Source organism: Polyodon spathula, chromosome 7, assembly GCF_017654505.1.
Source record: "Polyodon spathula isolate WHYD16114869_AA chromosome 7, ASM1765450v1, whole genome shotgun sequence".
In the NCBI taxonomy this organism is placed as follows: Eukaryota; Metazoa; Chordata; class Actinopteri; order Acipenseriformes; family Polyodontidae; genus Polyodon; species Polyodon spathula.
Window position 1 is genome coordinate 17,784,088 of NC_054540.1, and position 27,337 is coordinate 17,811,424.

The 27,337-nt window shown below is 38.8% G+C and overlaps 1 protein-coding gene and 1 pseudogene across 3 annotated transcripts in view; one reads left to right on the forward strand and one right to left on the reverse strand.

Moving 5' to 3' along the window:
- Positions 1-233: 233 nt before the first annotated feature.
- On the reverse strand, positions 234-6,890 carry LOC121319015 (annotated as a pseudogene).
- A 1,289-nt stretch (positions 6,891-8,179) lies between these two features.
- Positions 8,180-27,337, forward strand: part of LOC121318279 (cyclin-dependent kinase 17-like) — a 61,590-nt gene continuing 42,432 nt past the window's right edge. For all 3 annotated transcript variants that reach the window (XM_041254784.1, XM_041254785.1, XM_041254783.1), the window contains exon 1: positions 8,180-8,555. The gene's annotated coding sequence lies outside the window, so the exon portion shown is untranslated. The remainder of the gene's footprint in view (positions 8,556-27,337) is intronic.

Consider the following 27,337-nt stretch of genomic DNA (forward strand, 5'->3'; position numbering starts at 1 on the left):
CAGAATCTCCAACTCGAAGGGCGTAGCCCAGGGAGGCCAGGGAAAGTGAGCCTCACTAACCTCCCAAAAGATGGAACCCCGCAGAACTGCACCTGTGATGATAGAAAAGAAAAGACTGCAGCCACTGCACAACATAGGTGTAAATTGGGAAAAACACATGAGACAAAGAGAGGGGTTAGTATTGACCACCTAAAGAAAAGCTGTCTGCACTGTGGAGAGGGAAAAAAACTGTTTTAGGAGGAAACCTCTGGTGGACCAGGCGGAGAGGGCTCCCCCACTCCGGGCAAGCTAGCTATGGACTGGTGGGCAATTACAACGTCTGTTGGGGAGGTTCTGATGTAGAGGTTGACTGCTGATAATGCCCAGTGACCGAGGACTTTGATGGCATGTTGGCTGAGTCCAGCTCTTGCTACGGACGTTGCTGCTCCAATTCTAAGGGAATTGGGTGTGTAGAACTGGGAGGGCAGGCCTGCATTGGTGATGAGAGAGGAGAAGTGAGAGTTGAACCAATGCCTACTGATAATGCTTCTGGATAGATCAGAAAAGAGGGGTTCAGAGGGTGAAGGTTTCCTGGTTGATGGGAGGTTCTGTAGAGGGCAGAGGGGGGAGTTGATCTTTGAGAGCTGGATACAATGTCTGGATCGAAACTGGTCGTTTTTTGAGGATCGGAGAAGAAGGAGGAAATGTTGGTCCTTAACGATGAAGAGGTTTCTGGATCAGATGCTAGAGGCTGGGAAGCTGGGGAAGGATGACACTTTGAATTTTTCACATATCAGGATGCCAAAGAAGGCACATGGACTCCATAACAAGATTATCAACAGGATTGAAACAGCCGTGGCAGAGGATGGAGATTAGGTTAAGGAGATAATTTGAGGTGATGGGCAGTCTAGTTGAGAAGGAAGGAAGGAGATTTCTCTAGATCCCATGTAGAGTAAGACGGATGGCTGGGATTGAGAGTAGGGCAGGAGCTGGAATAGACATGGTAGAAGTGTTGCTATACAACTTGATATGAGAGAGGTGGAAGATGTCCCTGAGATAAATGATAAAAGCCAGGATCCAATTCTGGTTCAAGGAAGTGGGAGAGATTTAGTTTTGGGCACAAAACCAGGAGAAGACTGACCAGGCTATAGAGTAGGAGGAGTTTGTGGTCAGAGTGACAGCAACTGATATATATTGTTGGGCTGAGCCGAGCAGAGCGGACAAGGAGGAATTCAGTCCAGGATCAGTTGATGGAACTCTAGGACTTGGAGAGGGAAGGGAGCAGCAGGGGCATCAGTTGGTGGAACCGGGCTACCTGCAGGCGAGAAAGAGCATCGGCGGAGTTATTAACCCTTTGTCCAATGTCGGACCCTGTCCAACATCATCAAAAACATGTAAAGCACAGGTCTCTATCGTTTTTTTTTTTCCTTTTTCTCCAGAACAACCATAGAAAACCATTCAATGGCCGAAGTTAAACCGAAAAAAAAAATGGGGGCATGTGAGAATAGTCCTAGCAGCGCCGAGCAATAAACAGAGGAGGTAGCTGCTTCTGCATCCAGTGCTGAAAGAATATCACAGACGTTTGCAGAGCGTTTTGAGATGTTATAATAATAAAATAATGACTTGGATCGCATTTTTGAAGAAAACGTTTGGTGATAAACGAGTGATCAGGAGAGGATATATCAGTATGCACATCTATAAAGAGGTATTTGAAAAATCCGCCAACACAGTAATGGCTTGATTGGAAGGTTCCGTACTGATATCATTAGACTTGGCAATAATCCTTGAAACAGTTTTTCCTAGGGTTTAAACAATGCCAGGGACAGATATTGCTTCATTAGCTATTTCCCATCATTACGACTTAGCTTTGAAAGAAACTGAAGACATAAAATTAGTAAGCTGCCTAAAGATGAGTGATGGTTTGTTTTTTTCAAATACTGTAAAGATCTGGAATAGGTTATTAAAGCCTTGCAGGTCCTAATAGTATTGCTACTCCCCAAAAAATGGTAGATTGGAGCATTGTAAGAGAAAAAATATAATTTGGTCACATTGGTAAGAAACAGATTGAAAGAGACCAAGCTATTCAGCTTTGTTATGTGTTTACAATATGTTTTTGCCTGTATATTGATGTGTTGTTGACACACTCATACCTGTACCAATTCCATTAAAAAATTTGAAAATTCTTTATAAGGGCATTTACAATGATTAGAGGTAAGTTAATTGGAAGAATGTTGTAGTCTTACTCAAATGAGACTATATCACGAAATGAGGGTGATCTATAAACTTTGATTCCAGTTAGTTAGAAATTTCAGCTGTGATTATGTCCTATAATTCAGCAGTATTCCTGGGTTTTTTTTTTAGTGTTGCGCTATTTATAAATGACTAGATATAAAACAAAACACACATACACAAGTATGAGATTGTCAGATTGCTTGTAATTGGGGATTGTATCACTGTAAACTATTTCACTGCATTTAATTGCACTGCAGGTTAAGTTTAATTTCTTGATAATTTATACAAATCAAAAGTAAGAATTAAGAAACAGTCAGGAAAAGAGAACTCCCCGGACTACTGCCTTTCAAAAGCTGATTGCTGCAGACCCTGTGCTATTAAAGAAGCCAGTCCACTACCATTCCATATCTGTGTATTACAGGGGTTATATTAACTCAGTGTATGCCACAGTTGTATTCGACTTATTTAATGTTATTAAATATATATATATATATTTTTTAGCAGGTCTAAACATGGTTGGATCCAGCCCAATTAATCACTTTTAAAAAACACTGCACAATTTAAGCGATTTACCTTTTTTGTTTGAAGCTGAGCTGCACTGACAGGTACTGTCTCAGCTAAAGCACTAGCTGATTTGTATCACCAAAGTCCAAACATTGGAATGTAGACGAGCTGAATCAAGTCAAGCTCCAATACATTCCTAAAGTTCCATATTGTGACGCTGTCTTCCAACTCATTCCTTATTACAATACAATTTCTAAAATTTCTACTATAGATAATTTATATTCCAGCTCGTGAACCCCTGAGAGGGAATTGACTCCTACTGATCATTCGAGAACTTCATCCATAACTTCAACAACATTCCATCATAGATTATAAAGTCAAACTCAAAAGAAACACAGTCAAGTAGACTTGAATTAATTTCAGGAACTTGGAAATAAAAAAAGCTCTTGACAAAAAACACAAAACATATAGTGTGGCTCCCAGCTTGAATTGAAATATCATAACAGATTTCTGCCGGACTAGAATTTTTTTTTTTTTTCATTAGAACAAACATTAGGATGCTACTACCGGTATGTTTTGGTTTAACGGAAGATAATCTTTGAAATTATCACATTTATGAGGGTAACAGACTTATATTACTTAATTGTAATGTATGATATAATGTTACTTTTTGTTTAAAAAAAATGAGACGGGGGGGAGGGAGTGCGACAAGACTAGTATCAGCAGTTACTGCATGACAATCTGAATTCATAACAGGCACATCTCAAACAAGACAGTTCGTGTCATGGTACCTACACACTTGCATATAAACAAATGCTATAGGATGTAAATAGAAGGACGGTTTGACCACAGGTATACAGGTGCACAATCAGGGAATGAAAAGTACTATCTATCAGGGAATGAAAAGTACTATTGGCCAGGACAATTCTGTGATTACTCCACGCACAGCCGCTGGCTTGCTCCTATGACCAGCTAGAAATGATGCAGCGGAGCGGTCTAGGATAAGAAATATACTGATACAGTAAATCAACTATGAAAATACACGTTACAATGTTCATGTGCAATTGTAACTAATCTTGTGGAGTAATACTGTTTCCTTGGTAACCAATAACTGATCAACTCGTGATACAGAATATTAACATGGTATGACTTTATACAGGCCTTCACCATAAGCAATAACTCACAATCCAAGACTTGATTAAATCTAAATTATGACTCTGCCAGTCATTACAAGATACAGCACTGTAAAATACGGTGGTAAGAGGGGCAGGACTGATTCTTTGCAGTTATGGGTCCTATACATTATTTGTAAAGATAAAATACCTTTGAATATGAACTTCACAATACAAACCAAAAAAAACAATGAAACTACAAAAGGTCTCTACTGTCAAAACAAAACGTTCACATCTTTTATTGAAACTACGCTCCATCCATGAAGAACTAAGTGTGAGGTCCAGCAGAGAGGAATCTAATTCATAGCAGGTCATTTTCCATGGAAAGCATTACATTTGCCTCTTGACAATCACTCTGAGAATACTATTAATTCATCTGAGGCCAGTTTGATGTTGCTTTTTAGAATATTTTAATTTAAATGCAATAGCGTCACGTCAAGCAGTTTCTTTGGTATTTAGAGAAAAATCAATATTTAAACCAAACTGTACATACAATAATCTTGCTTTACAACAAGAATCCCAGCTTGTTTAAGGAAACCAGAAAAATGGTGTCGGGGGATTACATCACAATAAACATCTCAGTGGGCCAGACAGACCCAGCATTGTGTTCACCATTAATGCAGAGAACAGATTTGCCAGAAACCACTGAAAACCCACTATGACTTACTGACACACTGGGCCCAATTTATTAAACTGCTCCAGTGCAAACACTTACTTATACCAGCACTAAAACATACCAGTTTTAACAAAAGTGGTGCACTCTTTCCACTGGAGATTAGTAAGCATGCCTCATAACAGAAGCACTGTAATGTATATTGTTTTTTCTTCTTTTTAAAAATAAATGCTTCCAGGTTTTAATTTATAAAGCAATGTGCTTTGAGCTGCCTGGCTGGAAATTTTATTTTATTTTATTTTATTTTATTTATGTGTCTGTAGCAGTGTCAGGAAATGAAAATGTTTTCCTTAATTGCAACTGAGATTTTGTTTTTATTCATGAACAGTTAAAACTCTGTATATGTGCTAATGTAATGAATAAACCAGATTTGTGCTACCCAGCACATAAGTATAAACAAATAAATAAATCTAAGGAAACTTAAAAACATATAGATGATACAGTACAGTATAGTAAGCATATTGGAGTTACGGTAATGTACACAGCTGTACCATTAGTGCTTAGTCACTGTAGTGAAGGCCGAGTCTCATCAGAAGACGAACACACGCTGTCCTCCGAAGTGTGTGCCGTCAGCCGACCTGCTTCTTTTCACACTGCAGACCCACCATGCAGCCACCTCAGAGCTACAGCGTCAGAGGACAACACAGCCCTGGTCAGCTTACAGGCAATACAAAATGTACCTGATTAAATTGTGGCTGCATTAATTGTGGAAATGGCTGGTACGAAGTATGTTTGTCATACTCTGTTTCACAATTAGAGTGCATTAGGGATTGTAATCAAAGTAATTTGACCAATTCTCTGGTAAGCGTGGGTCTGTATCAGACAAACACAGCTTTTTAACTTTGTCTCAGGCAGCTTGGGGAAAATGAACTGTGGACTTCAGCAGAGTGGCTGGTAAGGGCCCCAGTTGGAACAAGTCCAGTATTCATCTAACATGTTTCCAGGTCATCAAGCTGTGAAAAGTCACTGGACTTTTACACATCATCCTCTGATCAGCATATTTAGTTATCAAAGTATAGAGCTGTATGCTCACAAATGAGTCAGTACAGTGCACTAAGGCAATTGCTGCAAGGCTTTGTGTGAGAAAATATGCCAACTATATTCTATTATGCTCCTAAAAAGATGTAAACATACACTAAAGAAGCTGAATGTGTGTGAAGTACTTACTAGACGTGTTCCCCACAAGTGAACAGGGTTCCTGGGTATGCACTGGCCTATAGCTAGTAGTGGATCACATGGTGTGGTATATTTCTGGATCAGATGTTTCTCGCTGAATGACAGCATGTCCTGCCCTTTATATCTACTGCAGGCACTGGCTGTACCGGTAACATGGACTGGTTGATGACAAACATTGCTCAGCAGTTACCTCCCAATCAGGGTAGTCATGCTGTTTCAGGGTCCCCTTGTGAGTTCCAGGCAGTACCACCAGGCACCCAGTACTGCGGTCCACTCTCTCTATGGTGGTCCAGGCGCACACAATGTGGTAGCAGGCTGGAAAGGGAAATACTGCAGATCCTGGTGCATGGGGTGGAGAGATGTTTTCTTCCCTAAAATAAATACCTTATACAGTAAAACCAATACAGATTGCTGTGCTTCACTGAGGTTAAATGGAACTGGTAAAGCCTGTCAATTTGTAAAAATAATATTTATCCTAAATATAGGGCAGCCAGTGGACATTAATCTCTGTAGGTAGTTGATTTTTTTATTTATTTATTTATTTTTTTATGTAACTAAAATATGCATTTGTACCTGCATCAGGAGGTTTGTTGATTAACATGGTGTGCATAGCCATAATGTTGGGTCCAGTAAAGCATTCAATATACTTCAAAATCTGGAAGTAAAATTAAAGAACTGAATGGCAATCATTATTAGGGGGCACATCATATTGCAGGTGTATCTCTGCCTTTAAAAGATTGCTGTCAACACATCATTCAGTATATATTTAAATAGAAAATGGCAAAAGGATGAATTTAACAGTGTGTATCTGAAACTTTAAAGTGTACAGGTAAGACATTTGAGAGATTATTTACACCACCCTGAACATATTCAAACTGTTTGTACTTGTTTCTGAATACCATTCATGAAATTACACTGTGAAGACAATGGAACTCAAACGCTGTTAGAAGATACAAGCTATCTTATGCAAACTGGTTTCAGATGGCTGTATCCCATCAACATCAGAGTCTGCTATATATTGTTATTGTTTTGCACTGGACCTGTGGCAGGGTGCAGTATGTGAAGAGTTCCTGGTCCTCCTGGAAATCCTGGAGTTTGGACACAGCACTCTGGTCTTGGAGAAACTCTGACTTGGAGATTGCGATGTCCCTCATAACCAACAGCCCTGGGACTTTTACCTCCATCCTACAGATCTTCTCAAACTCAGTTCTAAAAGGAAGATGCACAGCTCCATCAGGACATTAAAGAAGAGCTAATAAAAGCTTTAAAATCAAACGAAGAGACAAAAAACTCTCAGCACATGTAAAGTACCACTAGTATTGTGCTAGGCATCTTTTGGTACTCAGCATAACAACATATATATCGAGAGAGAGAGAGAGATCTGACAGCCTTTAACAGTACTGTCAGTAGGCACGTCGGTGAAAGGTGTTTCTGTATTCCACACTGCAAAATGTAATGTCTCAAAATCTCAACATGAGGGCTTCTATGACAGCGTGACAAAATCGCCATTCTAACATGTTTGAGACGCTTATCACTCCTGTACTAACCATATAAGCTGCTTATTTTCTGCAGGAAAAATATAACAGCACCCTTCACGTTGATCATATGATTGGGGGTCACGTAAAACCTAACGATTCAAGATATTGCCTTCATACTCATTACACATCTGTATTCAGCGATTCCATAGGTCAAATTCAATAGCGGCAGTAACGCAAGACAAATTAACCCTTTCGTGCTGCCTTTGAGGTCATATGACCTTTGCAGTTGCAGATACATAGAGACACTACACAGCTTCCAGTGGCACATGCTTTATAATATATTATTGACACAGACCACTGACTTTCAAACATTGTCTTTCCAAGCTGTACTACAGTAGTCCCTCGCTAAACCGGACACGTCTGGTAGTGTCTGGTTTCTTAAAAAGAAAAATATCACATGCACATTTATAGTGCTCAGTTGAACTGAAACTACGTTATTTATCTATTTATTTATTTATTTATTTATTTATCGTAGCCATTACACAATTAACACAAGATATACCATACCGTACCTTACACATACTGCATACGCTTTACAGAAATAAATATTTTTTAAGTGTACATAGAACAAGTTATAGTGTATGTGTGGCTGGAAGTAAAACACATAGCCTACCTGCTACTTTTGTTTTTTGTTGGTATGAGTCCAACTTTTCTTTTTTTTAAAAAAAAAAAAAAAACATTTCAAGTTTTCAAATTCTATTTATTAAAGTCCACGTCTTGAACGTGACGTTTTGGTCTGCGTGCAGTGCACGTTTCTTTTTTACACACCAGGGCGCGCTGTGAAACAATCATTGTTTTTTTTTTTTTTTTTTTTTTTTTAAAGATCTCGAACGATAGGCGTCGCTGTTATATAACTATTTTTTTTGTTTCTACTTTGAATTATTTGGTGACCAAATTCTTCTCGGTGCCACTCTGAGGCAGAGGCGTCAATATGTACACAGAGTCACTTTTCGTTTTATTCCGGGATTACTCACGAACACCAGCCTCTTTCACATTATGAGATACACTAACACACCAGCACCGGGAGTTTCGCCAACATATCACCTTTAAGAAACGGACATGAAATCAGTCTGAACGTGTTGTTTTGTTTCGAAAGGGGCGATTCGGACCCTGTGTTAGCCATGTTCGATGGAGTTTTCTATCGCCGGATTTAAGTGACCGTGAAATAAAACAGCAACAAAAAACGACTGAATTGTGGTGGAAGGAAGGAAGGAAGGTGTCCGGCTTCAGAAGTAACAACGAGGCCAGGGGATCTGAACCATTATCTATATTATATTTCTGGTAAGTCTGATTTTCACCGATTTTGCCCTTTTTGTTATGTGTTAATTAAACGAGGAATGGAAGAAATATACAATGTACGCTGACTTGAATGAAACTGTTGCAGTATCCAGCATTGCGGGGATTGGGATTCATCAATGGCTGCATTATATTGTGTAATTTGCAAACTTATTTTAAAATGAAAAAGTGTTGTTTTTAAGAAAATTAAAATCTCAATTTATGTGGAAATGTCTAAGCTGAAGTATTTAAATTGTTTACACCGAATAGTTTATTTCTGATACAGTACTTTTTCGGTTTTGACTTCATGGTAAATATTTGTTACGTGAAAATAACCAAGTTTATTTGCCATTTCGTTTTTAAAACCAACAAAAGCGAGTTCCTGCTTATTATAAACGATTGCAACAGATAGCTAAAATAACTTATAACTTTCTTTAATCATCAATACGAAATAATGTTTTCTGCGTACCAAATTGTTTCTCACAATCTGTGTGATTGAGCACCGATACAGAGGTTGCGTGTGTTTTTTTGTATACTTTGTTTTCTAAACTATTGAATACAAATAGCACAGTCGTGCATTACGTTTAATTAGAATAACACAATTGTGTACTTTATTTTTTTTAATTTTATTTTAACCTCGATTTAAATTGTATTTACGTAACAAGTCTGATCACTTCACGTTACCTGTATACTATAGTATAATAGTATAGTAATTGTGGTTGGTTCTCTGTAATAATGACAGGAAGCAGGATGTTTGAACAACGGTTCATGGCAATAATGTTGTGTTGTGTATCCCTAGTTAATTTTAAAGGGAGGGGAGAGGGGCAAGTTTAATAACTGAGACATATATATTTTTTTTATTTTTGAACCTACTTTGTCTACAACTGAAGGTTATTGCGATACAATGTGGTTTAATGACACGTTAGAGAATTTTGTCGGCAGCATCGTTGATGTAAAAATTCTTCAAACACAGGTAAACTTTTGAAAATAATACACCGCAGTTTATATTTAAAATCGGATGTCAGAATGTGAGAGTATTGTAACTGGGTACCAGAGGACCATTATTCTATAAGATTAAACCAGCATTAATCTAGCAAAGTGGGAATTCCTGTGCAATAATTCACAACAGTAATGCAAATTGTTTGTTTATTTTGTTTTCTTTTGATACCAGATCCCGCGGTATCAGTATTTACCGACGGTATTATTTTAAAACCTTTAAAATGTGACTTTACCCGTTTCAGTAGAATGCATGGGCGTGTCAGTATTGCCAATGCACTCTATAATGTGGCTTAAGCATTAACAGGCCAAGCACATGTATTATGTCTATTCATTATCACCATGCTAGGCCCCAGTGTACCCAATTTTAAAACATACACGAATCCCAGTTACAAGCCCTGCTTCCTAATCTGCACTCTCAGCTGTGCTGCTGTTTCCCTACTCCCAGGCTGCCCCTCTCTTGAGGCAGGTGGTCACATGTTGGTGGACTTGTGTCTAGGCCCCACCCCAAACTGCTGGCACATTCCTCAGATTTCTGAATACATTTTGGTTGAGTTCTATTAACACTATTAAATTACAGTATTATGAGAGAGGTGTCATAGTATAATACACAATTCCTATATGTGGTAGGGTCATGTTTTTGGTTGACATCCTTGGCAAATGCTATGCGTTTTTGTAGGTGCGTTGTATACATGTATGACATTAGAGACATGCTTAGCACGGCCTGTGAACGGCTGTCTTTGCCAACATTCTGCTTTCCTTCACTCTATCTGCTGCTGTCCTTGTTAATTTAATGTTACAGATTACTGTAGAAAGGCTACCTTTTCAGCCTCCGCACATCTCACATTTGGGATTTCCACAAAACCTAGTTCCAACTTAAATGCAAAAAAAAGGCCCATTATAAATTGACATGCTTGATTTGGTGCATCCGATTATCGTTATGTAATCATAATTTAGGAATTGCAAGACAGAAATTGGTATGAGACTGAGTAATGCAAATCAGTTAAATCACCCAGTGCCCTAATCTTCACTGTGTGTGACTGCTGTGTCCTTGGAAATATCATTTGTACTCACAGTGGTGGGATGGCATTGAAAGAGAAAACTAGTTTAGAGGTGTAGTTAAAAGGGGCTTGGAACGTAATTGGTACTGCGAGGCTGAGCAAGGAATATTGCCACTCACAGCCTCAACGTTCCCTGCTTTGACTTCGGTGTAAAACACACAGTGGCTCATGTAAGATTAAACTGCTTGTTCCATGTGACTCTAAGCATTGTGTATTCTAATAATTTTCAAGTTATATTGATTTTTGTAAGATTTAGATCAGTGGTTCATGTAGACAGTGCTAATACTGTGATTGTCCTTGCATTTATTTTTTTGTTTTTTTACATGAGTCTACACTGGCTGGACTGTTTGTTTGAATGAATACTGAAACTGCCCTTCTGTCACAGGCAACAGTCGCAGATACAGAGTCACATGGCTCTAGAAACTGGAATGGCAGAACTGGATCTTCAGATAACAGAACCAGTTCTTGAGACTACCATAGCTCAGAATTGGCATGCCTGGGTTATGTTAGGATGCAGTGATTTCAGCTCCACTTAGAATTACTCCAAACCCAAGCACAGCTTTTTGTTGGATTGCTTGAGGGTTGGAATGACAATCCTAAGACTGATTGTTTCAGTGAGACAAAAGGGCTTTATGACTAACAATACAGTATGTATGGCAATGTGTATCACAGTATACAGTATAGGCCTAGTCATGATGGGTGTAAGAAGATCCAATTATCATAGTAATGATTACTTTTTATTGAACGACAAATCGGGAATGAGATGTGGAGAGCTTCACTTTGTACCACCTATGAATCACATTTATTCATCATAATTAAAATTCACATTAGTTACTCAAGGACTTTTTGGTGGATGACCAAAGCTATCCTTTGCTTTTGGTTATGCATCATAATACACAAACATCTATTATACAAGATTAAACTTCTTTATGGTTAAAGGTAAACTGCTGAAATTGCTTCACTTAAGCAGTGATGAACTGTACACTGTTGTGTAAGTCCTTGTAATAATGTTTCAGGTATATAGCCTAATCTTGTTGAACTACATCATCATATGGTTCACAGAAAGAAAACTGATTCCCCCAAAAACAAATGTGGAAATACTGGAGAATTCTACCAGTCTACCATTAAATGGAGACTAAGAAAAAAGAGGCTTGACAGCTGCGTGCCTCCCTAGTTGGACATGTTTTTATAGGGAAGGATACTGCTCCTGAATGTCTGGACAGTGTGGTAATGGAACAAGTACACTCTGCCCACCCTGGGACTTGCATTTAGAAGCAGAATACAGGTTATATAAGGAGGCTATCAGGGCATACAGTAACAGTATATATCCCACCCAGACAATAGGTGCCAGCATGATGGCCGAGCAGAATCTATGCATGTAACGGGAACAAAATATAAAGCAACACAGACAACACAAGACCAAAAGACTTTAAACGGGACACAAGGTTGGAGTTGGTGGTAGAAGTGCTGTACCCTGCTTGTATCACGACAACCAGCCTCCTAAACACTGCGCGCCAGTTGCTGAGTGATGAATCATGCAGTTGGTGATTTAAGAGATGTGTGGGGGTGGTGGCTTTTTATTGATTTTTACATTCTCCAACTAGCCTTTGCTTTAGTTACAGCCAATTGTATTAGAAGTTCAAACAAAGGGATTTTTGCAACACGTGCAGGAAAACCATTTTCTTATGAGACAAGGAAGGCTTCAAACAATACTCAGTGAAGTAAACCTCCTTCCTGTTGCCCATTTTCCAATATTGGGTTAAAGCATCTGACCAGTATTTCAATTGAATTGTACAGAATTTGAATGCAGTATTTTATTTGTTGTGTTGATTGTATTTTACACTATGTCTCCCTTTAGTTCTGGTCTATCTCGTGAAGCAGAGAAAGGTATTTAAAAAAAAAAAAAAAATGTATATATATATATATATAATATATATGTATATATTATATGTCACAGATATTAGTATATAATATATTATATATATATATATATATATATATAATGTACTGTATGTTTTTGCTAAACCAGTTAAGTTTTTTTTTTTTTTTTTTTTTAATGGTTTTCACAGACCATTACACCATGTACAGTAAACTGACAAAAATAGTAAAACATTTAATTATGGAGTGTCCTGCTAGGGTTTACCCTGCCATATGTTTCCATTTCCTGGTTGTGCGATAGCCGCATATTCTGGCTGTAGAAGGATGGCACAACTTCATTTGTTTATTTATTTAAATGAGACATGTTTTGCAGTTGCTCTATAGACCCTTTTTGAGACCAAAATAAGTGTGGTTTTATGCAAGCATGTGCTTCGTTAGTGGGGCATTCCCCTGGTTAAATTCTTCCTTCCGTATATTTTGGGGTTCCTTGTTGTCATAACATTTGCTAAAGGTAAAAGTCAATAATTGCTGTATGTTATTGACAGTAAGTTGGGACTGTTGCACACAGGGTCCGCCAATGCATAGCTGAGATGAAGACTACCCATTGCATAGCAGTTCAATCTATTCCGTGTTTTATTATGAGCTTAGGTAATGTCAAGGTAATCAAACTGCTCTGCAGTAGAGTTTTAAAGTATTTCCACCCTTGGAATTTACACAGCAGGCCTCGTGTTTGTGTGACCTGACCCCAGCTTGAAGCCCTGTGGAGTGACTAGGGAAGACATTGACTAGTCTTCTACTTACCAAGTGTTCTCTTTGACTGGATTATTCTTTATAAGTGCTTATCACACCCTGGCACTTTTCCAGCAGCACCCAGGGTGTGGCCAGTTTGTGATAGCACCACCTTTTAAGACTGTGTTTGCTATGCCTTTCCATCATCAACGTGTCCTAGTGCCAGATGAAAATACAGGGGAAGGCTTGGCTGGAGACTCCTATTGTGTTTGTGTGCCACACATTCTCTTTTAACATAATCTTGGCGGAGTCCTGCACTCAACAGGCATTCCATTTGTTAGCAAACAGAAGCCACCATCTGCTGAAATTGAGTTAATTACCTTAATTGGGTCAGAAATGAAAGCTCTTAAAAGTAGACCCCTCTCCCAACATATGGTTAATCTGTGCTGCTCTAAACCTTTTTGAACTAAATGCAACATGTTGATTTTCAGGCGTAAAATGAGTATCTAAATAAAGGACCTACAGCTATGGCCAAATGTTGCTAATTTTGCTTCATAGACGAATGAAAACTGCTGAAGGATGTTACTTTAACACATTGAATTGCATACCACTTTGTAGTTGTCCTATATACTTAATGAAAAACTGACAAATTGAAAAGTGTGATTATATGGCTGGGTAGTAGACTTTGGCAATGTCATTTTGTAGTTTCTTTGATTGCATGATGTTAAATAAGATCTTTGATTGCATGATCTAAATTATCTAAATTATGTTTATTTTTATTATGTCTCAGTCCTAAAATTCTTTCTAGGTGATGCAAAATGTTGTGGCCACAGCTGTATATTGCAGTGTGAGACAAAAACATCCCAATGCCTTTAACTACAGAATATAGTGTTATTCTAATTTCAAGACCTTGAGCTGAATGGACAGAGGAGGGTAAGGAACAATGGCAACTATTTTGCTATCCAGAGAATATTTTGAGAGCCACATGATTGTGCTTTAATTCTGGCCAAACTGTATTCATTTGTGATATTAGAGAACCTGTGCTGTGCCCAGTTAATGACCTAAAGAGCCTTTTTATACATTCTCCAATGCCTGCTGAGTCTGAGTTCAGCTGCATTGGATGTGCAGTGGTTATTACAAACCATCTATTTCTGTTCATGTATCATCAGAATTGTGCATGGTGCGTGCAGCTGAACAATTAAACCCCTTAGCCCCATATAAATCGGCGTAAAGCTTTGCATTTCCAGGTGTGGAGGCTTGTGAATGGTTCCCTCTTACTTTTTGGCAGTCAAGGGGGGCTAATATTGACCAGTCTATGAAATGAAAGCCAAAGCATGTTATGGTTACTAAGCTAATGTAAGTCTTAAGAACAATTGGTACTTCTTAATGTGTCTGTGTATTGAAACCCTGTGGATGATCTGATACCAGGCTGACACTCACACACCGCCCAGTGTTTTTATAAAATTACCTACGTAAAAGCTGCAAAGGTGTTTTGTGTTTTTGTTTTTTTTTTTGTTTTACAGCGTGCTTTCATGTACGCCATTGTTGCAGAAAATGAATGCCAGTCACTAGTACAGTAGTGAAAACAAAGCTGCCATTGTATTCTGTTGCATAGTAATGTCTTATTTTTTTATTTATTTATTTATTTTGCCTGGTACTTTTCAGTATTTCACATGCAGCTGCATATATTTAATAATAATAATACAAATTCATTAAAATACCCGTTTTATAAACAAACACTAGGAAACTGGTACTTGAATCTTGTTTTCGAACACTCATTTAATCGCACCAAGATGTACTTGTTTGTAAAGCTCAGTGCCACATGCAGTGTCTGGTTGCTGAGAGATTTTCAGTTTTAGCCATCTCTGCATAAAAAAGAAAAAAAACCCAGAACATCTCATCACTTGGCAAGAACACCCCAGCCTTAGCTAAGAGGGCAGCACATCACTGTGGTTGCCAGATAGCAGAGTTACACTTTGTGCTTGCCAGGAATTTCGAGATGAATTGTATGGATGCCGAGTACCAGCCAGGCCAGCCTTTTATTTCAAAGAATTCTTCACGGCTGGGGGCAAGGTGCAAGATGTTCAAGACTGAGTCACGCTGCATTTACGGGTCTTAGAAGCCAGTGCATTCCCACCGCATCCTTGAAGGCCTGTTATAGACACTGCTGCCTACTCCTTTTGTAGTCTGTCTGGTGCGGCAAACCAATACGTCATACTCCCCTAATATGTGTAGCTTCCTCAAAAGCTCTTTTTGTGCAGTTCTTTGTGCTGTTGGTCACTGAATAGCTTTTACATAAGAAAATTACTTGTAATGAAAAAATAATTCAACCAAATTAAACATTATAGCTCTTGGTAAATGGCCACATAACATTGTAAGCAACTGTTCTTTATTTTTAGGGTATTTTATGTCCGCTTTTACAATTGGCCGCCTGGATTGGGAGGGCTTAGGTCAACAGGGGAATCCATGGTTCACTGCGACCTCTGAGGTTCTGCAGCGGAGCCATTCAGATCTGTGTTGTCCTCCGGCACTATAGGTCTGGTGGCCTCGCTGTGGATCCGCAGTGTGAAAAATGCCGGATTGGCAGGAATGTGTTTCGGAGGACGCGTGTTCCCGTCTCAGTTTCCCGAGTAGCCAGGGGGTTGCAGTGGTTAACTGGAATACAGATAAGTTGGGCATTTCAAACTGGGGAGAAAACTGGGATAAAAAACCATTGCCGATGACTGGCCTAAATTAAAAAAAAAAAAACAACCACGTTTTGCGTGCTCTGAATGTGCTGGTTAGTAATGTTATATCACAGCTGAGATCTCTGCAATGCACTCAGTGGTATTGCCACTGCATTGTTTACATATTTGATGTCGTCACTGAGCAATTGTAATTAGTCATGGAACCTCTCCGGACAGACGGTTCTTCTTTCCATGTGTCTTTCTTAGGTTATCACCTAGTGTACAGATTGTGAATCTACAGTTATGCTGTAGAACGCATACCCTGTTCATTGGGGCAACAAGGGAATATGTTGAGGATAATGTGTGTGTGTTTTTTTTTTTTGTTGTTTTTTTTTTGTAGGACTGAAAACTAGCAAGTATATTAACACAAAATCTGAATACATTGTTGGGCTTAAATCCTGTTACAGTAGATACTGTACAGTTTCTAGTTCTCCTCTTGTTGAGCAGTTTGTGCGTTTTGTACAGTACCTGTTCCTGTAGACCAACAGTATCCACTTTTAGATCTGTCAATGGATTATTTTGGTCGTACTTTCCAAATATATCCGGGCTGGTCAGCTTTTGATCTTTACACAAAAAAAAAAAAACTGAAAAGATGTTCCATTGCACACAGTGGCGACAGAGCTTTCTGTGTGTTGTTCAGGATGTTTCAAATGCTACTGAACCCACAGACTCACCGTTGGGTTACAAGTTCCTGTTTATACTTTGGTTCAGGGAAAGTTGTGTGAAATTGTAAAAATGACCATTGGTAACGTGTTGTGTTGAAATGCAGGTAGTTCCAAGTGGTGTTTTTTTTTTTTTTTTTTTTTGCTAGTTGGGGATTTTAAGGTAATGGAAAATACCCTGTGAAAATGGGCTGCTTGTTGAAACACAGGAATGTTTCATCATCTTACTTAACATTCAGAAATGTACAATAGTTTAATATTGTAATACGTTAATACAATATTAAATGTGACAGGTATTACTGCATTAACAAACCCACACATGCACCGACCGCTCTTCTGTCCTGACATAGCAGTTCTCAATCCTCATTACGTTACTCAGTTGTGATTCATCGTTGCCAGACTTGGGTAATGAGAATTTGATCCAATAGACCTAGCTCAGGGGGAGGGTGTCTCTCCTCTTACTGTATAGAATTTCACACCTGGTCAGAAGGTAACAGGGAGGAGATACCAGTATAGCAAGTACTATTTCTGACGGCCTTATGAGTCTCTGTTCAGATTATCCTGGAGTCGTTCTTTGTATCAGCCAATACTGTGGAATGGTCTGAAAATTGCAGTCTAATAGCAACCTTGGGTAATGAGAAACCTTTTGTGTGATGTCACCTTCTTATTACAATAGATTTCCTGAACCTTTGTTTTGTAAGCCCATTTCTGTTAGGTATGTCATGTATTGTACCTAGTCTAAAGCCTTTAGAGACCCTCATTGGCTTGGCAATTGAAGCCCCACACTCTTGAAAAGAGTACTGTAGTAGTTTCTGGGTTGGAGCCAATTCATGTTTTTCAATTCCAATTCCTTTTTAAAATCAATTCCAGTTCCACTTCAATTCCCTTTTAATCAATTCGAACACACCATTGATCAAAATGAGCTTCTTGCAGTGGCAACAAATTACTTAAATTGAAGTTTACTATTGGTCAATTAAACTGGCTTCACATGAAAGCAGATGAATAATCGCATTAATGACTATGTCTCTAACATATCAATTCCAGTCCCATTTCCTTTTGAAGGAAATTGGAATTGATTTTGAAAAGGAATTAGAAATGGATTTGGAATTTGAAAAACAGGAATTGACCCCAACCCTGAGTAGGGCATCAACCTTAGCTGGCCTCGGGGCTAGTTTGAATGACATAACTACTTTTTTGTGTGGACAGAAGCCAGTGTTAATTGAATGCGCTGCCCTGGCTGTGGAGCATGAAACCGCTTGCAAGTGCCTACCCTGCCTAGAATTGCTCATATTAAGTGTAATAAAGCGTATATGTTATAGAGTACCCAAGTAGGGTAAAAACTACAGTATGTGTGTACAAATAAACAGAATCTGTCTTTTCAAATTGTACAGGTGTATTGTGTTACATTCAGAGGAGGACGGATTATTTCCGTTCTCTAGTATTAGGGACTTTTTTACATCCTTTGGTCACACTTTTTATTTACTAGTTTTCCAGATTTAGATTATGACAAATTGTCAGTCATTTAACTGTAATACTGAACTTGTGTATAAACTGTGTAGCCATACTTCTCAAAATAGTAACCTTGCAGAATGTTTGCCTTCTGTCAGTCATGATACACAGACTAGTTCAGATTTGTTTGACAATTGCCCACTGTATCTTTTGTAAATGCACCCCTTTTGGTAGATTTAATTTTGCAAGTGGGGGTGGGCATTTCAAATTGACCCAAATTGTGCTTCCCTATCAATTTGGAAAGCATCCAGGTTGCATGTCAAGGTTTTCCAGTTTTATGAAGTCAATGGTGAAATGAAGTTTCATCATTTTTCAACTGATGTGATGATAGACCACCTAAGACTGCTTGGTGTACATTACTGTACCTTTTAATGTCAGATGTTAGTTATTTATCCTAAAACCTTTTGGGTGTTTTAACAAAGAAAGATTTATTTTCCTTTTCATTAGGAATTTGGTGATTTGATCTGTTTAGAAAGTAGAGCACACAGACATATGAGTAATAAGTAGGACATCATTTAAGTGACAAAGATTAGAAACAGGTCAGTGTATCTATTTATTTGAGATATCAGCTTCTGCAGCAGTGATGTTCTAGAATATAATTCTTTTCACTGGTTGCACATTCTAGCTCTTATTTAAAAACGATCTACCGCCACGAGGTACACTGAATACTAGGGGTGGTTTTGGCCGATATCGGTAGCCGATGGTTATCTAGCCGTTTCGGCCGATACAAATTTAAAGTGGAGGTAAGTGATTGTAAACTACTAGAACAAGATATTGGGCCTGTGTTTTAAACTGTTTTATAATTATAAATGTTAAAAAATGAACAGTTATCATTTACTTGTGGTATCTGACAAATGAACAGGTGTTGTTTACTTCTTGCATTTACTTAAAAAATTAATACAAAGAATAACAGTATTATGTTGTGTTCTTGACTGCAATTTATACATTTGTTTTACAGCATAGTCTCACAAATAACCCTTTGCATTTGTACTAGTAAAAACACTCAAATATAATGTGACATTAACTTTTAAAGTCATTTACTGTCAAACATTGTGTATTATTATATTTGACCTATACTGTACAGTAGAAAAGAAATGTAGCCTATGCAATGTCAACTACAACAACGTTTGTTAAATTCTTATTTTAAGCATTACACACAAGACAATACTCCTCCATCCAGGTGAGCAACCACCAAGAAAAGGTGTTAAAACCAAGCCTCACACAGAACAACTGGAAGTTGCTAGAGATTGGAAAATGCTGGCAGATGTTGGTCAACGGCTTATTTTTCCACCTGAGATTGCCACCACTAACCTTCGACTAGACATTGTCTTGTGGTCTGGATCAGCACGCCTTGTTCATCTGTAGAGTCCGGGTTTACCTAGCGGAAGTGGGTTGTCGTGGGTTTGTGGCACACTCTGCAACCCGGTTTCTCAGGGATGTCGGTTTCAGTGGCCAAGAGTTGCGTCGCACAGTGAAGAACTTTTATCTGAAGCAGCAGAAGGGAGCAGCAACTGGCTGTGGTTGAGACGGAAAGATTCTGGCTGGGGATCTCAAGCACAATAGAAAGCAAGCAACCCTGATGTACGGGTAAGTAAACTGGGCTGAGCTGAGTGGGGGGTGGAGGGGGGGGTGATGCTGGGACGCCAGAGTCACTGTTGAGCCCTCTTGAGGTGTTGTGGGCTAGTCAACGAAACACCAAAGACAGAAGGTTCCTACTAGAAGACCCCAGAGATGTACCCTTATTAGCTCAATCCAGACAGTTGTCATGCTAATGCGCTGGGGAGACAGCACTGTGTTTGAGCCCTGGAGCCAGCATCTCAGCCGTTGTATGTGCTGATGCACTGGGGAGGCAAAATAATGATCCCTGGAGCCAGTATTACACTTCGGCCATCAACACCAGGCAGAAGGATATCTACATCATTAGATGGAAAGAAATCGGTGTACATTACCGGCTAAAATAACAAAAACCGCTGATACGAAGTAAGAAAGGAAGTAAACCTTTCTTATCTAGTAATACTAAAAAGAAGTCCTACCTTGGGTATCCTCTCTAGCAGACCACAGTGCTCCTTGGGGGTTCCAGTGAAGATCGACAACCAAGTATCTGGGCTTTAAACCTGAAATCTGAGTTTTACTTCTGCCACCAAAAATATTTGACTGGTTTTACACATCCCAGTTTCTCTAAACCTAGACTATCAAAATGGTACCAGAAGACAGCCAGACCAGTATTAATGCTAATCAGGTATGTGAAACCAGCTCATTAAAAATAGGACTTTCCATTCCTTGGCTAAGTCGGATCATCTGATCATTTCATGGCATTTGTGAAAAGCGTTCGTTTTCGTGTGTTCTTTGGATTAGATGTGCAGTGTATTAACGAACATTTTGTAATGCTAAAGAAAATTAATAAATAAAAGCATGTCATTAATGGGGTGATTCTCTACTCTTCAGTGAACATGTCGGCAAAGCCACAAAGACCAGACTCATTATGCAAAATGTGTCCAAGTATTCTAAAAAAAAATTGAGTCTGCTCCATTTTAAAATCTCTGATCCAGTTTAATAATGGAATTCTTGGGTTTCAGTATCTGATACAATCATTCAGTATGAAATCTTTAAAGTACGTTAATGGAAAGCAATTTAATTTTAGAGGTACACACCGACAACTGCTTTGCTACATTTGTAATTGTTTGCACATCTAAATATGGTTTGCTTTGTTTGTACCCATCTATTGTGAGACGCGTATAACCTGTATTGTTACACTGTAAGAAAAGGCATGACACTGTGACATCAATTTCTACCCCCCCCCCCACTCCCAACCGCCTCATTTAGGACTATAATGAATGCATTTGACGTATTTAAAGGAAGGTGGCCGTTTTAATTCACTGACTTTTTCATACTTGATCTTGGAACAGCTTAGCAACCCAGTTCACTGTCACTTTCCTTTGGTTTACTTATCGCCAAGTGCTGTAAAAATCCAACTGTGAAGAGCAGTTAACACTCCTGATTGTATGCTTCTGGCACGTTGGACAAGCTGCAGAGGCATGTGCAGTACTCAGTGCCAGACTCATGTATGGTACATCATAAATAGTTCAGCCAGTGTTTTCACTGCTCGTTAGGCTGCATCTTTCTGTTCCAGAGGGCTAAATCCCTGAGGAGGCAGGGGCTTGCCGTCGGTAGTGTCTGCCGCTCCCCCCCCCAGTTGTTTGATGGAGGGCTGGTCTTTATGCTCCTCAGTCTTAGAAAATCTTTGCCCCTTTGTGCTGGAATGCAGCGTTGGGTAACAAGCTTTACTGCAGAGGGACTTGCTGCACAGTCAAAACAGAGCTTTATCAGTTAGAGAGTACTGTGGATTTAGATGGGATCGAGCTACTGCTCCACTCGAGTACAGCTGCATGTTCTCTGTACTGTAGACTGAGTGGTATTGTAAGTACAAAGGGCCATATATTCATGCATACATACACATGCATATAAAGAGTAACATTATTGAGCTATGAGTAAGCTCACACTGTAGTGTAGGACTTAAGTGCATTTATCCACATGCTTATTGCTGTGATAATACTACCAAAGATGTTCATTTATGTCATTTTGTTTTTCTTGATTTAGTATAATTTGAAGAACTAGCTGTAGAATAAAAGACTGAACAGACCTAGTGCACACACGTATGCAATCCTAGTCTCTATACGTCAGAATTGATTTTGGACGCCTCCCTTTTACAAATGGGTGTAAATAATACATTTCCAAAAGTATAAAGAGTCATATTCAAGGTAATTCCGAAATCACATTTAAGTACTGTATTATGGACACCACTGTGCCAGGAATCAGAGAGGGCTCATAATAAGTGTTTTGGTCTGTAGCTTCATTATAGGCCTATAATATATAAGAAAAAAACACCTTGTATGAAGTGCATGGAGTAAAATAAAATAAAAATAATAAATAAAATGTCTATACTGTTATGAAGGAAAGTTATGCAAAAAAAACCCCAGAAAGATTACAGTGACATCTGTCTAATCCAGCCCCTCTACATACTTGAGCAAAATTTGAGGGTCCTGATCAAATCCTTATAGAAATTAATAGTGTGGTACCCCCTACAGTCTGGAACCTGTCTATTCTGGAATCCAGCCTGATTTGTAAATCTTGTCTGTCTAAAAGCAATGTAAATCTGACTGTGCAGTCCAGCACCAAGTCATGTAATGCGTATTTCCCATGAGTGTGGTGCATGTTGTAGTGTTTTTTGAGTGTTTAAATTGTCATTTATATCTTTTTAGATTTTACGTTACCTCTATAAACCAGCACACTGTATAATTCTGCCCATTTTTGGGGTCCCAAGAGATGCTGGATTGGACTAAACTAATTTGCTTAACAATATCATCAAAACACAGTGGCAGGAAAACCTTAACCATTTATAAGTAGTACATTATTTCACATGTTTCAGTCAGCATGTTCACTGGCATTCAGCCTAACAGACTCAAATCTGAGATGCAGACATTAATTTTTTTAATCCATTTCAGATTCGGTTATCGGTTACTCAGGACCTTCAGCCTACCTATTTCCAGTACATATCATTTCTCATATTACTAGGTCAATTTTAAAGACCCTTTGATGATTTTAATTGCACCTCTCAAACTGGGATTAAGTAGATTACTGACATCAAGAAAGGGACTTGAATTAAACAGCCAGGTGGATGTCAGTAAGTGCATGGTAATCAAGCTCTACCCTCAAAGCCATTATAACATTCTTGCTACTGAGGAGAACATTTGCTGGTTTGTGTTTCATTAGTTTTAAGCAGCTGAAATGGATTTGCCTGTGGAGCTCATTGTTGGTGAGAAGATTAAAACCCTTATGTGTTTTACTTGTACTTTGTTAACTCAGGAGTCTATGGCCCAGAAGGTTTTAGGTTCATTTCCTGCTTGTGCTGAGGAGATTCCTTGGTCTGTTTTGTCTTTTTGTAGCCCTGCAGTTAAAGAAGCTGCTACTGATACTGCATGGGTGTTTATTTGCGCACATTAAGTTGTTTCATTGAGTTTAGTTTTTCTCAAATGCTGTCACCAAAGTTATGTTGTGCAGCCTACTAACCCACCAGTAGAGCCCCAGATGTCCATTTCAAAATTGTATTTTTTATTTTTTTTAAACCCCATTTTCTCCCCAATTTGAAATGCGTAATTCATAAGCCTGGCTCACTGCTGCAACCACCACGCTGACTCGGTAGAGATGAAGACGAACGTGTGTCCTCTGAAATGTGTACCATCAGCCGTACGCTTCTATTCACTCTGCAGCCCAGCCATGCAGCTACCTCGGAGCTACAGCGTGGGAGGACCATGCTAATGGACCCACCCAAGAATGGTAATGGACTGCCATTGCATAACAGTTGGATCCATTCCTGGTTTTACTATGAGTTTAATAAGACAACCCTTTGTTGTTACTTATACACTGTGGCTAATCAGGCTTGGCTGATTTATAAAGTCAAGCGGTCTACAGGGAAACTTAAATTATATTATAATTACTGTAGAGGCTGTTAGACTTCAATAAACAAAAGATTGTATAAGGCAGTGATGTGTTTTAGAATAATTGGATGTTTTGGTATTATCACATATTTGAAGGATGAAAGAATCTGATAGTTGAGGGGACGGGGAAGAAGTTAGTTGGTAATGTATAGGTCTGTTTGTCTTGTGTTTGGGCCTGTTGGGTTTGCACAATGTCTTTATTTAAGAGATAACTAGTCTCCCAAGGGATGATATCTGAGTGGATAAAATCTAGAGAAGTATTCTTGTCTCCAGGTACACTATGTGCGCCCTGAAATTTAAACTGTATTATGAGTTTGGGTATTTACTTTTTTCTGTCTGTCTGTTACGTGCTGTGCCGCTTCCACTGTGAGTCTCTTCTACGGAATCTCTCATTCAGCATGCCGGCAGGCTGCTTAGGCCATTGACCTTTCATAACTTCTTTTTTATAAAAACTGTACCATAGAATACCAGGATTTGGAATTGAAAGTGAATGACAAAGATTACACTTGTCCTACGGGATAATGCTTGACGTCACGGTTTCGAGTGCTCTCATGCAATGCACTTGACATGATATGTAATAAGACTTGTTGTATTGGCTTTCTTGCTGATGGCCAAAACATGGAACATTTTTAAATAAAGAATACATTAAGAACACTCATTTATTTGTAGTTGTGAGCATTGTGGGTTTTTTTTTTTTTTTATTTTTTTAATTTGGAATTGCCAATTTTTCTTATTTTCTCCCCAATTTGAGCTGACTGAAGAGGGATGAAGACAGTCACACGCATCCTCCAAAATGTGTGCCGTCCGCGTCTTTTTTCACTTTGCGAGCATGCCATGCAACCACCTTGAAGCTCCGGGTAGCTTACAGGCAGGCTTGCAGGCGCCCGGCCAGTCCAAAGGGTCACTGGTGCGCGGTAAGCTGAGGACACCCTGACCGACCTAGCCTAGCAGTGGAATAACCTGGACCCAAACTGGCGACCTCCAGACTATAGGGCACATCCCGCACTCCACGCAGGTGAGCATTGTGTTTTAGTAATTATTTTCTGTATTTCAGGTTATTTTATGGCTAAGCTTCATTGTGTTGTTTGATGGAGCTGATATTGCTCTGCTTTTCAGAGCTTCCCATCATCGTACAGGATACCACTGGTACTGTAACTGGTGGATTTTCAATTGACTCACTGGTTACTAGAAATGGCTGACCACAAATCCAAGCATTTCTGCTCTAAGATGTTGTGTGGAATTATCTATACTGCATATAGCTGTTGAGAAACCCACATTTCTCTGTTTTCAGTGTGTTTTGTATCGTAATACGAGTTCTGTATTGAAAATTTAAATGGGTAGCAATTGACAAGCAGACATAGCAGTAGCGAAAACTGTTCAGAAGAGACTAAGCACCACTTCATCTACAGCTTGTCCTCATCTAGCCAGAGACCAACGCAAACAGTCACATAGGAGCATGTCCAAACACACCAGGAGCCTGGAGCACTATTTCTCTTTTCTTGCAGTGCTTATCTAGCAACTGCGTACTAACGAATAATTAATCTAAGCAGGTATATAGGAAGCTTGTGGTGTGAGTACATTTATTGTCCTCCTTGGTATATTTTGGCTGGCATTGTATTTGCTTACTTATCAGCTATACATTTACATATGATTGTAGTATCACAAGGGCCCTTGATATAAAAGCTGTTTTTTTTTTTTTATTAATTGGGCCTGTGTTTTTGAATTTCTAAAAGGTCCTTGAGAAAACAAAGAGAAGCTTTATCAGTTTGGGTGACATTTTCAGGATGGAGTGTAAAGGTTATGCACCAAGCAAGTGTTGCTGTTTTTATTTATTTACTGCACTAAAATATTTTGGGGTTCATTGTGAAATTCTACACCAAAGTATAGTAGTGAACACTTCAGGTTCTGCGGTTAAAACACGAGCGAGCAATAGTAAGGGCACATTTCTTACTGTCGGTGCTTAAAGTAAATGTTGTAAAGCAGTGTTTACTAATGAGTGCTTATCATTTTATTGAATTAAATAAAGGACAGTCTGCAGATGCCAATTAGAAATTCCTTACGGTATTAAGGTGTCATATTACTAAGGGGTGACTATTTTATTGCTCAGCATTGTTTGTTATGTTAGGCCATTAAATTGTGCTTATAATGGGACACACTGCATACATTATATGCTGCAGGTTTCACTTCGTTATTAATACCAGAATTATGGAAGGACCCAGTCTGTAGTGTGGAAACTTTTTTTTAATAAAATGATTAAGGGACCATTTCCAAGCCAGTACTGTTAATTTGTTATTGATCTGGAAATAAAGCAGACTGTGGCTTATTCCTCCGTTTTACTCAAGACATGCTGATCTATCACCTGACCCCACCCCCACTGCACATGGGTTAACCAGGGTTAATTTCCCTTGAGACAAATGAGACCATCATTCATGCTTGAATGATAGTATGAAACCGTAAACCAGTATTGGCCTTCCCTGAAGTAGCCATTGATCCCAGAACATAGATGGACCATTCCCAGGACTTAAGGTAACTGGAAATTCCCTGCCCGTGGTCTAGCACGTTGAAGATCAGCCAACAGAATATATAACAAGGAATCTACAAAGTAAAACGTTTTAATTTTTCACCTGCTGTTAAGCTAGTTAGGGCAGCTTGCCTTGAATTTGTGTGCAGATCAGCACTGCAGGGGTTATTCGAGCTGGGCAGGCTCTGACAAGCTCAGGCTTGGGTGCCAGCTCTGACCTTTACCACCGACTTGTTTGAAGGTCTAGGCATTCTTCCCCTGGAGCAGTGTTTAATCACTGTGAGAGGGGTAGTAAAGGAATGCTGAGAATCGCATCATGGCTACCTTTGTTAGCAGAGAGGAAATAGGAGCTCACAATTGAAAGTTACTTCTGTCTGGCATGTTTATGTGTGTTTCTGTAGAATGAACTTCAGATCAGTTTATGTTGTTACAAATGCAGTTGTACTGTAGTCTGAGCAAACAAAATTCAGACTTGCAGACCAGTTTAAATCAGTCCTTTTCACATGTTGTTCCTTTAAGCTTTTCTTTTGAATCACTCTGTAGACATGCCAGGGTTTGAAAAATGTACAGTTTTTAATTGTATTTGACAGTAAGTTCATTTAGAAGTCATTTCACTCTTGAGGCTTTTTCTAGATTGACATGCTTATGAAATATAAGCCAAGCACAGTTGCATTTAAATACTGGTAATGTCACCTCTGCACTTTAATGAGCTAGGCTTGATTCTGGGATTAATTAGCAAATCAAACAATAATTATGCAAACCTATTATGCACTGTACCATACTGTAATTGCCTTTGCTGATTTCTTTTAAAATAGTTGACCTAATTCAGTACCGTAGCAGCACTTCCCTGTCTGGTTACTACATTGTTACTGGCATTCTCCTCTGCAACATACTGTACAGTGCTCTTCTTAAATAACATCAAACAGCTGTGGCTGTCTTGGGGTAATAAAACCTTGTTTTAATAGCTGTTTGTGGCGCTGTTAATTCTGTGCAAATCATGTCAAAATAGTCTCCACTGCTTTTGTAAAATGTTTACATAATTTGTTATATTTTCTGTTTTAAACTGAAAGGACCAAGTCTTCCTGAAAATGGAAGTTTTGTATGCCCATCTGTTACCATAAAAAACATTTTGTAGGTCACATTGGCGTAACAGTCACACCCCCGTTTTTGAGACTTGAGTGTTTTTTTTTTTTTTAATCTTTTTCAATTAA